Source organism: Diadema antillarum, unplaced genomic scaffold (assembly GCF_040938485.1).
Source record: "Diadema antillarum isolate AM-2024a unplaced genomic scaffold, OU_Dant_1.0 seq00001189_RagTag, whole genome shotgun sequence".
Classification (NCBI taxonomy): Eukaryota; Metazoa; Echinodermata; class Echinoidea; order Diadematoida; family Diadematidae; genus Diadema; species Diadema antillarum.
Window position 1 is genome coordinate 372,776 of NW_027271987.1, and position 16,409 is coordinate 389,184.

General features: G+C 38.2%; 1 protein-coding gene across 1 annotated transcript in view; it reads right to left on the reverse strand.

Annotated features, from left to right (window-relative positions):
- Positions 1–16,409, reverse strand: part of LOC139744549 (contactin-2-like) — a 123,287-nt gene that overhangs the window by 56,529 nt on the left and 50,349 nt on the right. The window contains exon 3 of the mRNA XM_071654984.1: positions 1,933–1,976. The gene's annotated coding sequence lies outside the window, so the exon portion shown is untranslated. The remainder of the gene's footprint in view (positions 1–1,932; positions 1,977–16,409) is intronic.

The window sequence follows — 16,409 nt, forward strand, 5'->3', positions numbered from 1 at the left end:
ATAAACTCTCCCCGTGGAGTGCCGACACCTGACCAGTATATTAATCAAGTCATCCAAAGTTTTCACTCAACACACCTTGAGTGTACCTCCCTGACTCAACGCTCTCCTATCCTTCCTTAAGGCACGTAACAGGGAGAACCACTCACCGAGAGTAAAAGGGGTTTGCAGCAATGCGTTCTATCCCAATGCTCTCAGGCATGTACTACCAACTTGAATGAACACCTAGAATCTCCCCGGGTCTTCCTCAACTTTGTTTATTCAGGCAAAGTGAGAAATGCCCAGAGCTGCGTAAGGGAAAAGTTTAAGGACTGTCTGTGACATAAGAGAGGTGGTTGGGGGGGGGGGGGGGAGATAGAGATATGGAAAGATAAGGAAAGAGAATTGGAGGAATGAAAAGAAATGAGTCAGAGAGCAATGGGCATCCCCTGCTGAGTGGGCGGTAGGAGGCGGGATTCGTCACTCCCAAGAGGAAGTAGTCGTGGCAACTACAGGCCAATTGGTACACTCGATTACTTCCTGAATGCATATGCCAAGGGAGAAGAATTTTTTCCTCTGCAGTGCCTCCAATTCTACCTTCATTTTTCCACTATTTCCTGCCACAACCCAGAATTGACCATCAGGACACATCAATTCTATAGCCATAATGGTTCGTTAATCTCACCGTTGTGTGATTCGCTGATCCGCCACAATTGTGCTGTTAGTAGCCAATTGTGTAAGTTTTGGTTATCTGTATGACAATTTGCGCCATGATTAATATAGTGGTCTGAATCTTAGAGTAATCATGTGATTGTATTAGATCTTGAGGTCAATCGTGGCAATCACATTTTGGATGGTTCAAATAACTGACTATGATCAATGCGAATGCCATGACAGACCTCAAGATCTGATACAATCTAATAAAGTCTGACACGATCAGTACGATTACCCCAAGATTCAGACAATGATTTCTACAGTAGCCAAGATTGTGATAGACATAAATGAAAATTCCATGATGAATACTTATGGCCAGATGTGGCAAGTGTATCAGACAGATCACGCAATAGTAGGAACTAGCCTTAAAGGGACTGTATACAGTACTGGTTGAGGTGTGGATTCATGTTTTGAACATTCCTAAGTGAGATAATGAGAAACCTCTTATATGAAAGAGCATGTACTTTTAAGAAGGATTCAATATTTATTTGATGAAAAATGGTTTTCAAATGGCTGAGATATCGAAAAAAGTGACAATGATAAAAGGCGACAGGCCACGCCTTTTATTAGGATCTCTTTGTTTCAACTCGTTTTTGGATATCTCAGCCATTTCAAACCCGATTTTTCATCAAATAAACTTTTGATACCCTTTAGAATTGCATGATCTTTGACATTTCATAGAGTGGTTTCTGAATGTCTCGCAAAACGTTTAAAGCTAAATCCTCACCTCGACCAGAACTGTACACACCCTTTAAAGCTATACTGGTGTGAGTGGAACCATATACCAGCTCCAGTCTATGCATTTATATCAAAACAAAAAGCAGGCAAAGTTATGCCATATCACATAAGTGAAGGAGATTCATGTGGAATGAACGATATGCTTCATTATCCTAGATGCATGATAAGTATTTTTCTATATTAGCAGAGAAGAGAAAAATGTAAGGTCCTTTTGCTACAAAAGTGGAATGAACGATTTGCTTCAGTATCCTAGATGCATGATAAGTATTTTTCTATATTAGCAGAGAAGAAAAAATGTAAGGTCCTTTTGCTACAAAAGTTGCAGTGATGTCTTGTAACACTGCAGTAAGTGTTGGGGAAGGGGTGGGGTTGCTGGTGTTTACTCTTTTCCATAATGTAGCATGTTTTCCATAATGTGTGACTATGAACAGTGCCTTACGGGTGTCATAATTTTCAGGCTGCCAATTTGCTGCACAGACACCTAAACTTGGGACACGTACTCACCTGATGACGTCACTAGCGGTCCTCGCACTCTCAGGATTAATCACCTGCAGAAATGGGGAGAGAGATAAAAAGAGAGAAGGACTCTTTATGGTATTTGTCATTTAGGTGACGTGAGGTTGACACACAATTAGGAAACGATATAGTTCGGCAAAGTATATTTTATTCTTTCATATCATAGTTATCATATTTTGATCCTTCTCCAAATTGAACTTAATGCAAATATTTCAAATAACTTGTCATTTCTAATTACAAACCAATGAAGTATCTCACTCCGTTAAATCTCCACTCTGTCGCCACAAATTCCTGGTTGAGAAACACCCTGATTTGCTGTCTACCCCAATACGACCCTGACTCCTAATCGATACTGGCTTCACTGTCACAGAGAGCTCAATTTGTCAGTCTGTTGATTCCAGGGTGCAGCAATGCCGCATAATAAGACCATGTGTAAAAGCCATCATGTTTTTGAGGGGGCAAAGAGGAAAAAAAAAAGCACAAACAAACTAGTAGGTCACGCCAGCTGCAAAATTAGTCTGGTGAGCCAATCACAGATACAGATGCGGGAGTCTACATCGTCGAATTCCTGAACTGGAGCTAACCTATGTTCCTAGCAATAAATACTTCCATGTTTGAATGTGTGTGGATTTCACATTTGAAAAATGTGTTTACTTCGCCTGGCTCATTAGAATCACCAACAAAAGGGGTACTATGTTCTGCACCACTGAGGAGGTACTGTAGTATGCAGGAAAGAGAGGGAGGCGTGTAATGTTCATTGGGGAGTCATTGAATGCCGCTAAATATCACAACTTCACCGAACATGGGTCCTAGGTAGTGAACATGTGCACGTTTCGGTGTGTATTTGTTTGTTAGTGCCTTGTAAGTGTGGACAGCAACAGAGATATATGCTAGGTTAAAAAGGTTGAATACTCGAGACTCACGTGAATATGAATGGTGACAAAAGTCTACATAGTCATACATTAACGTTAAAGTTCCTCCTTTTAGTTAAATATGTCAGAACAAAAGTTTAAATTCAGGACACTGACAAGCCCTGGGTCAAACCTGTCTCGATACATAAATACAAACATTTGATTCACTGTACGGGCATTTCATTGCTATTTATTCGTGACACCATCATGATATACCAGTGTATTACTGATTATGCATATGCACTATATCAAGATCTCAAACTATTCTGCATTAATTGCTAATGTTATACTGACTCATAAGTGTCCAGATTTTGAAAATGAGTCTCAATCATAATACTTGTCATTTAGACTGCACAGCAAATCATGATCAGTACTTCTTCCCATTCTTATAGGATAAATGAGGTAAGAAGAGGTTATGGATTTCTGTAACAGCAAATAAAAAGTAATTATCTTTCTGTTTCCCATCTGTTACTAAGGTAGATTTAATTCTTGAGATGGGGGAAAGGGGACAAAATGTAAAAGTATGACTTTTGAAAAGCCTTCAATGAAGAGAAGATCATACAATGGTGGACACCAATATCATTTGGAAAAGAACACACAGTGGGAAGGATAGAAATAATGTATTCATTACTAACAGCAATCTGCCACATTTGACCTGATGCAAGCTCAAGTCACTACGATTACAAAGATATGAAGGGCAAACAGAAGGCAAAAATGGCTCTGAATATAACGGAATCAATAACCTGGCAGCAATTGTTTTCTGATGCTTCGTCGTACTGACCTCAACTTGATGCCGACTACAAACACCTTGTGATATCCTTCCTTGAGGCACACCTCAACTTGGCAATGACTACAAACACCTTGGGATATCCTTCCTTGAGGCACAATATATCCCTTTCTCAATGTCCACTCTATCAGGGAAATGAGGCGTCCTGTACAGAGCTTTCAACTGGACCGACTGATGCAAACACATTCAGAGTCAGCCCAGCCACAGGCTTGGCACGTATCCACGGCAATGGATGATGGCGTGGCAGTGGAGTACTAGGCAGCTAATTGCTCCTTGAATATGCATCCAGTGATGGACGAGAGAAAGAGTGAGAGAGGGAGAAGGATGCAATCAAGATGTAGAATCCTGAAGAGAGAGAGAGGGAGACAGCGATAAAACAAAAATCTTCGAGGGAGAGAAAAGGGCTTGTTCTGCCCCCTACTGATGACAGTCGCTGGCTGAGCTCTGCCAAAGGATGCCACAGTCCTTAGTTTCATCTCATAGCACTACGCAGGCGAAATCTAAAACCACCGATCTTTCCATGCATACGCGTTGACGGTGAGGTAGTGTGTGTGTGTGTTTGTGTGTGTCACTGTGCAAGCAAGACAGTAAGTGTGTATGCCCATCGCCAAGCTCCGTGAATTTGGAGTAGGCCTATGCATGAGTGATATTGAGTGAGCCATTCAGGAATAAGCAGGGTTTGGAAATGCATGTGAGTTAAATGTGTGAGACTAAGAAAGAGTATAAACCTGAGCTGAGAGAATGTACAATGTATGATGAGTTTGTGTGTGTATGTGCCGTGTAGATCTGTACATTTACATCTTTTACAAACAAGTGTTCTAGGACAAGGTCTTAAGAGAGAGAAAAAGAAGAGTGAAAAAAAAAGAGGGAGGACAGATTGAAAAGAAGATGAAGAGATGAGAGAGGAGAGACAGAGAGACAGACACAAAACATGTCAGCTCTATACTAAGTAAGCCTGTTCACATCTAATATAGATTTGATTATCAAATGATGATGATGCTGGATCGAAAGACAATGCAGGGGAAAACACATCTTTGCCAAGAGCCATCAATAAAATGTGACAACATTTGACAATCTAAAGTGATCCAAATGACTATACATTATGTTTGAGCCACTAGTAATTTATTTCTCTAAGCCTCTCTCATCCCACTTCCTGATCCCACACAGCAATTGTACAATCAATATCTATTCAATTATGCACACACACTGGCATGTACAAGTTGTTTCCTACAGCAATGGCTAATTATCTCTGATGAAATCATTTAATTAATAGCTCTCCGAATGATAAGACTGAGCAGTACTGTACTGGAGTCAAGTTTAACGCTTGCAAGACATAACCTTTATGACATAAACTGATCTTTAATGAATCTAAATACACCAGCTTAATTAGATTAGCAAAAGAGAATTGAGGTACTGAAGTACATAAACTTTGCATGAAGGTTTTTGAATGCATGCATTTTGCATTGAGATGGAATTTCATGATCACACTATCTCAGCTTTACGTTCTGAAATCATTCTATGAAAATGTTCTTTTTATTAATTTTAATATCTTGAATCACCACCCATCAACCATTTCATAATATACATTGCATTTGATGACCATAAATGCACTGTATATCATTATGTTGTATTCTAATAGAATTCATGAATTCATCTCCCGCATCGATCACAGGCTTATAAGGTATGAAAGGTTATTAAAGGCAAAAGCATCCAAGATGCCCCGCAAGTGTAGTTTGTTTCTACCACTGCCATAACACAATCTGTAAAATGTCAACTTAATCTAGCCCCTGCTTTTCTACAAATGATATACATGGCCTGTTTGATTACAGCAGTACCTAACTGAGCAGCATTCATAGATTACAGTAGATGAGTGGCCTTTTACTCCACTCACATGCATTCAAGTGAATGGTGCTAAGGCAGGCTCCATGGAGAACAAGAAGTATATCAACATTCACATTGCAAAACTGATACACTTAATAATTCATCAAGGCTACATATTGTTAACAATGCTGACACCTGGGAAAGCTTGTCAGTGTATTGAAGTTATTGTGTATGAGAAATTCAGGGCACCTGTCCCAGGCCCCCATCGTGTATGCTGGTAATGGATGCTGCTGCTGGAAGTAGGAAATAATTAAAGTTGTAGCTGCCCACACTCCCTCAGAAAGGTTAATCAACAACGCAGAATAAAATGACGCCCAACATTTTAGTCCTCAAGGCTGTCAATGGCACACTCGCAAGGATAAATTCATTACAATCAACTCCTGCATGAAGGGCAGAAAAACTTAAAAAATACAAAACTGATCAACACTGGGACACCTACTGTACGACGAATCCACTTGGAATCCACGTTGCTTTAAAACATTTTGTTTTGATCTCTTTTTACCTTGACGGTCCTATAACAAAGTTACATATCAATTATGTGTTAATCCCATGCCACCAGCTCAGGTGTGGATGTGTCAATCTTCATGTGCATGAGTTTGCCATTCCTAATATAGACTGCAGATGCACATAGATTACAAAGTTAGGTCAAGGTTGATAGTTATGAGTTGTTGAGTTTTTTTTTTTTTTTTTTGTTGTTGCTGTTATTGATAGTTTCAAGGTTTTATGCAAAGGCCTACTACAATGCAATCTGGCTAAGTACCTGTCTTCATACTGGCTGATAGGGTTGCATAAAAATTTGAAAATGGTGAAGTCACAAAAGGCAGGTTCCATTATGGAGATAGGTGTGATTTTGAGAGTAATGCTGCCATTTCAAAATACTGATGCGGGCAGGATCATTTGTCAGCTGGAAAGGCTGGAATAATGAAAACTAGACAGTCAGAGCTGGTACTTTGAATTAAAAACTACAAAACAAAACAAAACAAAACAAAACAAAACAAAAGTAAACACAAAACAAAAACAAAATATGTAAAAGTAAATAATTAAATAAAACCAACAAAGATTGCAAAAGCTTCACCAAAATCACAAAATGCTATGGAGAGAATGGATAGAGGGAAATGACCTTCATTTTTCTTTTGCTGACATATTAAGTAACAAATCATAATACAACATTGTCTTAATTCTTGTAGGACATGAAGTGAATGAGTAAACCACTATTTATAGAGCATACATTCTAAATATTTCCCCCTGGTCTTGCTTAAATCTACTTTCCTTTATCGAATTACAATCAAAATTACTCATTCACTTGAATACTGCTTGGTAAAGGATGCCAAACAACAAAAACATCATTCACAAACACAGCATAAGAGCTTACCAGAAAACAAATGTTTTCCATGCTAGTGAAATTTCCATCATATTTCACTGATACTCTCATGGAGAATATAACCAACTGGTACTGGTAATTTTGAAAGTATTATGATCAATGATACTCATTAGATTTATTAGTTGTACATCACACATCAGACATTAATCATGACATGGACATGCCCATGAAAAGTCCTGACTGACTGCCATTAACAGAGCTTTATAACCCAGTAGAGTCTGGTTACTAGATAGTCTCTAGTGGCCATGGGCTGGCTTCAAATAAATATTATGTGTGAAAACAAAATAACATGTAACTCTAGGGAGAATTTCATTTCATTTTATGTCATTTATTGAGTTTCCACACAAATTCCATTTATGACACACATCTAGAGATTGATGAAAAGTAACTAATTTTTGAAAATTCAATGTGTACACTAGTTAACAGACTGAGCTTGAAATAATATTTCATGATACATAATGGATTGGCTGTAGATTGTAAAGTTCAAGAAAAATGCACTAAAATCAGATGGATAGATGCATTTATAGACTATATTTGTTTTAATAACAGTAGCACTCAAGCAGATATGGCAGAGTGAGGTATGGATATGTATTCCCATCAAAACAAACACAAAATTCAAGATATTTGTGCCCAGTCATGACAAAGGAAATCTGATGCTGAAACTGAACACCCCTGAAAACTGAGACACCTCCTCTCTTGCTCCCTCCCTGACACATGATACATCAGTTCCCCTTGGAACAATCTGTCATCTATTGTCCCCGCATGACCACCTGCTGGAGGACAGTTTCTCTTGGTCCCACTCACAGCAATTCATGCTGGGCAACAATTACAACGGTCATGTATGCACTAAATTATCTACTTTTTAGTAGCACTATATTTCATCTTCAGTAGATATGAAATGCACCCCACCTGTTTTCCCTCCCTTACCCTCCTTCAGGAGGAGTGGAAGAAGGTTCTATGCTAGTTCTACTATAAGCCCGACTGATCAGTCATATGATCCCCTTTCTCTAGATGTAAGTGATACATTAAAACCTGCTGTTTATTGACCTCATGCTTGGGCTACAATATTGCAGTACAAAGCACGGAACACTCCTAAAATATCAAATCATTGTAATGTTTTATCATTATCTCTCTCTCTCTCGACGTTTTACATTGTAAAACCAGAAATGTTCGCATGCATGAAACTTATGCGAATTTCGCAAGGAGCCAAAATTTGTGGAAGTAAAGTGCACATGGAAGTTTTTATTTCTTCTACCCAATGCACTGAATGCCAGTGGCAATTCATTAAAGCTTCATGTTGCGAATGTATTGGTTTTACAATACCACTGCTTGACACAAATCTTCTCAGGTGGCCTGTACAGGCCACTGATATCTTTCAATTAACTTTGGTGACCCTAACAAAAAAAAAGAAAGAAGAAAAACAGAAAAAAAAAAATCCAAGTGTATCCTCCTGAAATAAAAGAAGACAGAATAATCCATTTTGAAGCTAAATTGACTGATTGGGCCACCAAAAGATCAAAGCTTTTTAAAATTTGATGGCCCGACATCAATTTTCAGGGGCTCTGGGCCATCGCTTATATCGAGCCCTGTATACACATACAATATTATAGCAAGACTTACAGAAATTGTGCCTTAACCTGTAATATGTGAACAGTTAAGAAACACATCTTGCCAAAAGAACAAACATTTTTTTTCTTTTACCAGGAATGGAAACAATATTGCACAAGGTGAATCACACACTCATACACACACACACACACACATACAACACACATTACATACACACTTAAAACACATCTGCTCCCAGTGGGTGAGTAGGTAAATAGATGTAAGCAGCACTTATATACAGGAAGTGAAACTTTACAATGAATATTTAATACTGACTGCAAATTCAATAAGAATTAATTTGGCGGAACAACTCACTCAATAACCTGGCAAAGACAAAAACACCAATCAAGGCAATTGCCTCTCCAATACTGCTTAATTCTGACAGCCATCCAATAAATCAGCTTTAAATATTGATGCCCATATTTCAATAGATGACTCCATTTGAAAAGATACCAGGGCCCTGTTTCATAAAGCCGTTCGTAAAGTTACGAACAACTTACGAGCGACTGGTGATCAGTTCTGATGTGCTATACTTATCAGAATTTCCATAATTCAGCACAAGAACTGATCGCCAGTCGCTCGTAAGTCGTTCGTAACTTTACGAACAGCTTTATGAAACACCCCCCTGATCCATGTTTCAACCAGTGTACACTTGATCCACAGCAAACTCACAATAGTAAATGCTTCTCTTTACAATAAAGTAGAGTTTCAATATGCACTGATCAATTTTAGTCATTAATCTCCCGTGACATATAGTACCATTTATGATAAACTTCTAGTGCAAACTTAAACTGATTCCATTCTAGAGTTGAGCATGTGAAAATGAAACAAGATGGAATCCATCATCTTTTTGTCTATCAATTCTCACAAATACATGTTCAACATGTAGTACACTATCCTCATTGTTTCTTATGCTATTATTATGCCTCCGCCACGAAGTGGTGCCGGAGGCATTATGTTTTCGGGTTGTCCGTCCGTCCGTACGTCCGTACGTCCGTACGTCCGTACGTCCGTACGTCCGTACGTCTGTACGTCCGTCCGCTTTCGTTTACACGATAACTTGAGTAATATTTACTGGAATTTTACCAAACTTGGTCCAAGTATGAAGTATGATGGGGCAATGATTTGATTAGATTTTGGGTGAAATCGGCTAAAGGTCAAAGGTCAAAGTTCAAGGTCAAATCATGAAATTGTATCCGTTTACACGATAACTCAAGACTGGGTGGAGCAAATTTCACCAAACTTTGTTGGAGGATGATATATGATGGGACGATTACTTGATTAGTTTTTCAGTGAAATCGGACGGAGGTCAAAGGTCAAAGATCAAGGTCAAATCCTAAAATTTATCTGTTTACGTGATAACTCAAAACTGGATGAAGCAGCTTTCACCAAACTTGGTCCAAGGATGATGTATGATGGGACAATTAGTTGAGTAGGTTTTAGTGACATTGGCAAGAGGTCAAAGGTCAAAAGGTCAAGGTCAAATGCTAAAAATGTTGCTATTTCCCCCATATCTATGCAATGCCCACAGTTATTTTCTTGAAACTTAGTGTATACATGTACTACTGCGTAAAGATTCTTTAGAGAGAGTTTCATGTCTTAAGGTCAAAGGTCAAAAGGTCAAAGGTAAGGTGAAAATGTTGCAATATCACTTTTCTCGCAAATGGTTCAATGTATCTTCATGGAACTTGGTACATATGCATGTACTGACTGGCAGGGATTATCTAGGGAATTTAGGGGTCATGGGTCAATAGTCAGGGGGTCAAAGGTCAAGGTCAACTCCTCAAAATGTTACTATTTCCCTCATATACTAGTATATGCAATGATTGCATTATTAGTTTTAAAATTTGATATATGTACATGTATTACTTAATGGAGATTCTCTTGGCAATTTCCAGTCAGAGGGTCAAAGGTCAAAGGTTAAGGTTCAAAAGTCAGGTTTAAATGCAAAAAAATATATATATTTTGTACTGTAATTACACTCTTTCTTCATACCTTGAAAATTATACTCAATGCATAAACTCATAATAAGGTTGGTCAGAAGTCAAGTAAAAATTTTCAATTCCCCAAATATGTGTACCTGCACTCTTTAATAGACAGTTATAGCAAACCCAGTTCGTGGAAAGTGAACATTCAAGATATTTCTGACACCCCTGTTATTTCGGTATTTTGCCAGTTATGTGAAACTGTCATCACACATTGTGAAGACATTGTACTATACACATATTGGGAGAATCATGCATTATGGCGGAGGCATCAGTCGCCATAGCGACATTTCTAGTTTTTATCTTATGATGAGGACAGCAAATGTCAAAATACATGCTGGACACTGAGATATCATCATAATTATGCTAAACTGTATAAGCTGTTATTTTGGATCTCATATCAACAGCATGCAAAAATGTTGCAACGCGCAAGGGTATAGTGCAGTTACAATAGTGTTGGTGTCAATTTGCGAAAACAACATCTCGCGAAAATGTCTGTGACCTCCCCATTCACAAAAATAACAGCTTTTTAATATACAGTAATTAGTTTCTATGTGAGATTTCACATAAAGTCATAACCCCTTGGCATTACATATTCATATCCTCTTTAGGGCTTTTTACACTTGTAAATTTTTGCTTAGTCCCGTACCAACGGTGGGGCTAAGGGGGGGGGGGGGCCTTAGCCCCACCGTTGGTACGGGACTATCCTTAGCCTACTTTCTGTTTACACTCGTTTTTGCCAAAGTGGGCTAGCCCCACCGATAGTCCGGTACTATCTGGCCCTGCAAAATTGGTAGGGTTAGCACCGCAATTGCGGTGCCAAGCAAGTGAGTGTAAACAGAACGAAAAAATAATCCGGGGCTAAGCGACGGAGACGAAGTCCGACCCCCACTGACCAATCAGAAACGAGGTAATCAAGTGCTGCCGGTGCGTGCGTGTACGTGTACAGTGCACAGCGTAATCATGAATATTCATGTGGTTTGGAAAGTCCGGGGCTAAGAAATACAAGTGTAAAAAGGTCAGTTTTCTCCTTAGCCCCGGACAAGAGATAGTGCAGGACTAATTGGCCAGTGTAAAAAGCTGAAAAAATTGGTACGGGACTAACGATAGTCCTGGGTCAGAGAAAGTCCGGGGTTAAGAAACACAAGTGTAAAAAGCCCTTATGTAGATATTCTCTCTAATGTCTGCATGATATTGTGGAGTATCCTTCTATTTGTGGTGTAAAAACCTCTGTATATATATATATATATATATATATATATATACATTGTATGAATTTCAATCCCTAGCATCATTTACTGGTGAGATATTTCTATAAATGTATCTTTTATATTATCATGTGGATCACATACTGTGTGCACAATGTACAAGTTGAACTCTGAGCAATTTCACAAGATTTCAAAAATAGCCTGCACGATACTTCATTAACATAAATCTTATACATTGTATATTCAATGCTCCCAATAATTGGTAACCTTGCATTCTTGAGTGATGATAGAGAAAAATATAGTACTTTTGCTGAAGAGCAAGATCTATATCAAGGCCAGTACAAGATGATACAAGTACTCCAGGCAAGAAGATTGGCTAAGAATCAGTAATGATACCAGAAAAAGCAAGCTGCTTTTAAGCCTGACTGCTTCATCAGTCCTTGTGTATCAGTGATTCCCCTTGATGACTTCTGCATCCGTTGCGCTGTGCCTAGTGTACTTTCATCTAGCTTGGACCTTCCCATTGCCCCTCTGAACCTAAGAAGCCTTTATGCAACATGACACATTTCGGTCACTTGTATAAAGTTTAGTTCAACATAGTGCAGATGAACTCAGTCAGCGTAATACATGTCCACATTCACTTTTTCTTTTTCTTGTAACAATGAATTCAACGTAGCAAACAGAAGAAAAAAATTTGTGAAAAAACATAGGAATTGAACCAAACATCTTTGGGGAATAAGATGGTTTTGGTTATGAAATACCATTCAAGAGAAATTATCTGTTATTTCTGATGAATAAGAAATGAGGGAATGAGGTGGATACAGAGCTTTATGTGGGATTGGATGTACATACTTAGTAATACAAACTCTACAAAAAATAAATCGTGCAACTCACTGAGTCACAACTTTTCTATTAACAAGAACAATAGTTAAAAGAGAGAATATAAATGCAAAGGGGTGAAGATGTGCTATGGCTGATTTTTTTTTCTTATTTCTTGACATATTTGTTAAAATGTAGATCAACTGTTGTGACTTTATAAATACATTTGTACAGAGGGTGAAAATTGATTTCATAAAATACAAATCAGCCACAGCACAAGTATAAGGGTGTTCAAAAAACATGTAGCAAATCAACAGTACATAATTTTCTGTTAAAGAAAAAGTCTTGTTTATTTCAGAAGTCTAGTGTTTTTCCTCAGGATTTCTGTTTACTGCCAAATGAATTAATTACCTCCACCAAGGGAGAAGGTTATGTTTTCGTTACCGTTGGTTTGTGTGTTCGTTCGTCCGTGTGCAAAATAACTCAAAAATTAGTTAATGGATTTGGATGAAACTTGCAGGAAAGGTTTAGAATGATATAAGTAATAGATGATTAAATTTTGGTCGTGATCCGAGAATTTTTTGGGAATTTATGAAGGATCTTTGACATTTTGACAGGTAGGGTCAATGAACTTGGGAGTTCAGGCTGCACGTATTGAGGTTTCCATGCGCGCACTAAAGTGCGTGCTCTAGTTTCTGCTAGGGCGAGGCACACTGTGCAGCTGAGGGTTTATGACGTAACAAAGGCTTCTATATTGGGAAATCAGGCAACTTTCAGCACACAATGCTATAAGTATGTATGGGTGGAAATCACTGATATCTCTACGGAAGAACAAGGTCAGTGGTGAAAATGAGAGCCTGCATGCTTGGCGGAGGTCTGCGCTCTCAGAGTGCTTCTCTAGTTTATCTATAAATTTGACTATCCTTCATCTAGTATTGAAACATGCCACTCTGTATTACACATTGCACATTAAAACTATAGTCATGAGGCACTCATGCACAATCTGTTATTGAACAATATACAGCTACTCCCAAACTGCAAAGCTTATCTATAAGAAACCCTCCCTACAAGGTTGTATCACATTGTTATGATACAAAGAAAAATCCCTCTCTGCATGAGAAAGAAAAGACAGAATGAATAAACATCTTTTGTTGTTGTAGATTGAATCAGCATCAAACATTCTTGCTTCAAGCCTTTACCATTCAATGCTGCATTTTATGACCAATAGAGCAGTGCATGGCTCCTATTACAAAACAGCATAATGTGAGATGATAATGTGCTGCCTGTGGGAATTGACTTAGTTGTGTGCTCATTGTACAAACCATCCCACCTTCTAGAGTGGTCAGACTGGTCACATGCAACGTTTTGTTCACCTTTAACCAGGATATTGATTTTTTTCCGCCAAGTGGACACTACCCATGTCAGAGCTACAATCAAAATTGATTTGTGAGATCAACACCTTTGGTCTGGTAGGGAGATACACATACCGGAGAAGAATTTCAGAACTTTACAGGGTTTTCTTGTGTCTACAGGTGAAAATTCAATAAGGAAAGAAAGAAGGTAATTTGGGCTTGGAGGATTACTGACAAGTATTTTTTCCCTTCTTTCAAAATGTTATTTGCATCTATCCTATGGTTTCTATGTATAGAAAATAGAACTTGAGATGTCTTTTAAAATCTGAGACTTCCAAGATTTTAATTCACAATCTATACAAAAGTCAAAACAATTCTCTTAGAATATGTTTGCAGAGCAATCAATTTGTGTAATTTGTGGTCTTTCATCCAACTTCAAGGATATGTTTGAAATTATGCACCGAGTCATAAACATCTCAAAATGACATGTGTGTCAAGAGAATGACAAGCTTGTACAAGTGGAATACTCCAAGGCCTATTAATGTTCAAGATGGCATGCTCACTACCAATGCCCTTCTTTACAGTAATGCAGATGATACCTCTGCTCTTAAAACGAGAGGACTCCATCCAGTACAATATCCAGGAGATTAGCAACTTTCCGAGTATCAGGGTGAGGGGGCAAATATACATACCTGAAAATAATCACTTTAGTTGTAAACAGAGACAATGTCTCAAGAGCTGTCTCCTCTCTATATCTCTATCAGAAAGATGCAAAGATATGTGGAGCATCACAGCTAATCCAACAGTGTTGGTATGAAGATGTTCAAGTTTCTTGGTTCAAACTGCATGGTTCTAAGAGGAAATGGTTCCAGGGGATCCCACCTACCAAGCTACATGAAGATTGACAATTGACACTTGTTTGAGCAGGTGGGAAACTCATTTCACAAGGTGCCACAAATATTGACATCGAAACCCAACTAGCAATCTTGCACTTGCTATTTCATTTGGTGAGAAGCAAGGGGGAAAATACGACGGATCCAGTAAACATACACACCATGACTCCAATTATGTTTGTTAGTGGAATATTTCCGGTGTACATGACCACCACTGCAAAATGACTATACCAGCTGATTGCTAGACTGAGATTCCTTTTTATGGGATGAAATTCAAGATGCTACTTTTGCGGGCATGCTGGCATATGATCAGCTTGTTAAATCTTTTCAGACAGTGAGGTTACCAGCACTTTGCGGCATCTCAGACATTAAACAAACATATATCTGAAATACTCAAGAGACAGGAGACCAGCAAGTTATAGGAATGGTTTATCTAATTTTCCTCCCTGATTTGCTTCCTTTTTTCATGAAATAGAAGTTGACAGTGATTCCTTTTCAAAACAACATGTTTGCAAAAAATGATATTTTTGTTTCCAGACTTCTTGCCATGTTGTTTGGTTTGACTTTGTTTTGTTATAATGATGCACACACAAATATCTAGAACTTAAAAGCAGATTATACACATGCTGATACTGTGAGCTTTATCATTGCAGTCTGCTGGATATTTTCTCAAACATCTGAGTTGCATCAACAAGCAGTGTAAAGGCACTGTCTCAGAGTGCATTGGTCTAGTGTATGTATGGAAGTGTGGTCACATTTTTACAGTGGACTCTGCATGCTTAAAGGCATAATTTACCATTTGCAGCTGAAACGAAAACCCAGCATTAGTGCTTAAAATAGTTCTAAAGTGTGAGTTAGGGATAGAAACAACCACTGTGAAAACTTGAATAAGTAAAATCGATTCTAAGTATTGTTAAATATACAAAATGTGAACAATAGTTATAATAGAAATGTTTCCAAACTAAACCGTATACCGTTACGGTTTATTGGGAAAAATGCTGACATCTCCTTATAACTTAGGCTTTATTGCAAAACTTTCACATGGAAGGGTGTTTTGTGGTACAACAGACCTACACATATGCATGAAAGGCGATCTCTTGAACATTTTGCAAATGACTGCATGCTCCCAAAGGTAAACTGGACCTTTAAAATATGTGCCAACCATAGATATGACTTGATTCACCAAAACAGATGAAGATACACCACATAATCCCCTTACATGGCACATAATTACAACTCTGGAACTACAAAGCTCTGCTAATAAATCATGTACTAGTAATACAAAGTTTGTACACATGGTAAGTCTAGCAAGCTAAATAATTACATAGTATGAGACCCTGGCTACATCAACCCAAAATCTGTTGACATGGAGCCAGTGATCATGTTAATACTCAGAAAGGGCAAAGATATCAAGCATGACTTGCATGAAGGTTAATTTTCACAGCCAATTGCACAAGTTGTGCATACCTATGGAAGACACACAATGGTAAACACATAGAACAACAAACCCAACAAAATATACAACAGTGTCATGTATATATAAGGCTTACCAGTCAAAGCATGATAATTTGCATTGAAGTAATAAATCCCAAAATGATTTACTTTAGGATTCTTGAATGAATGCCCTATTACTAAATAAA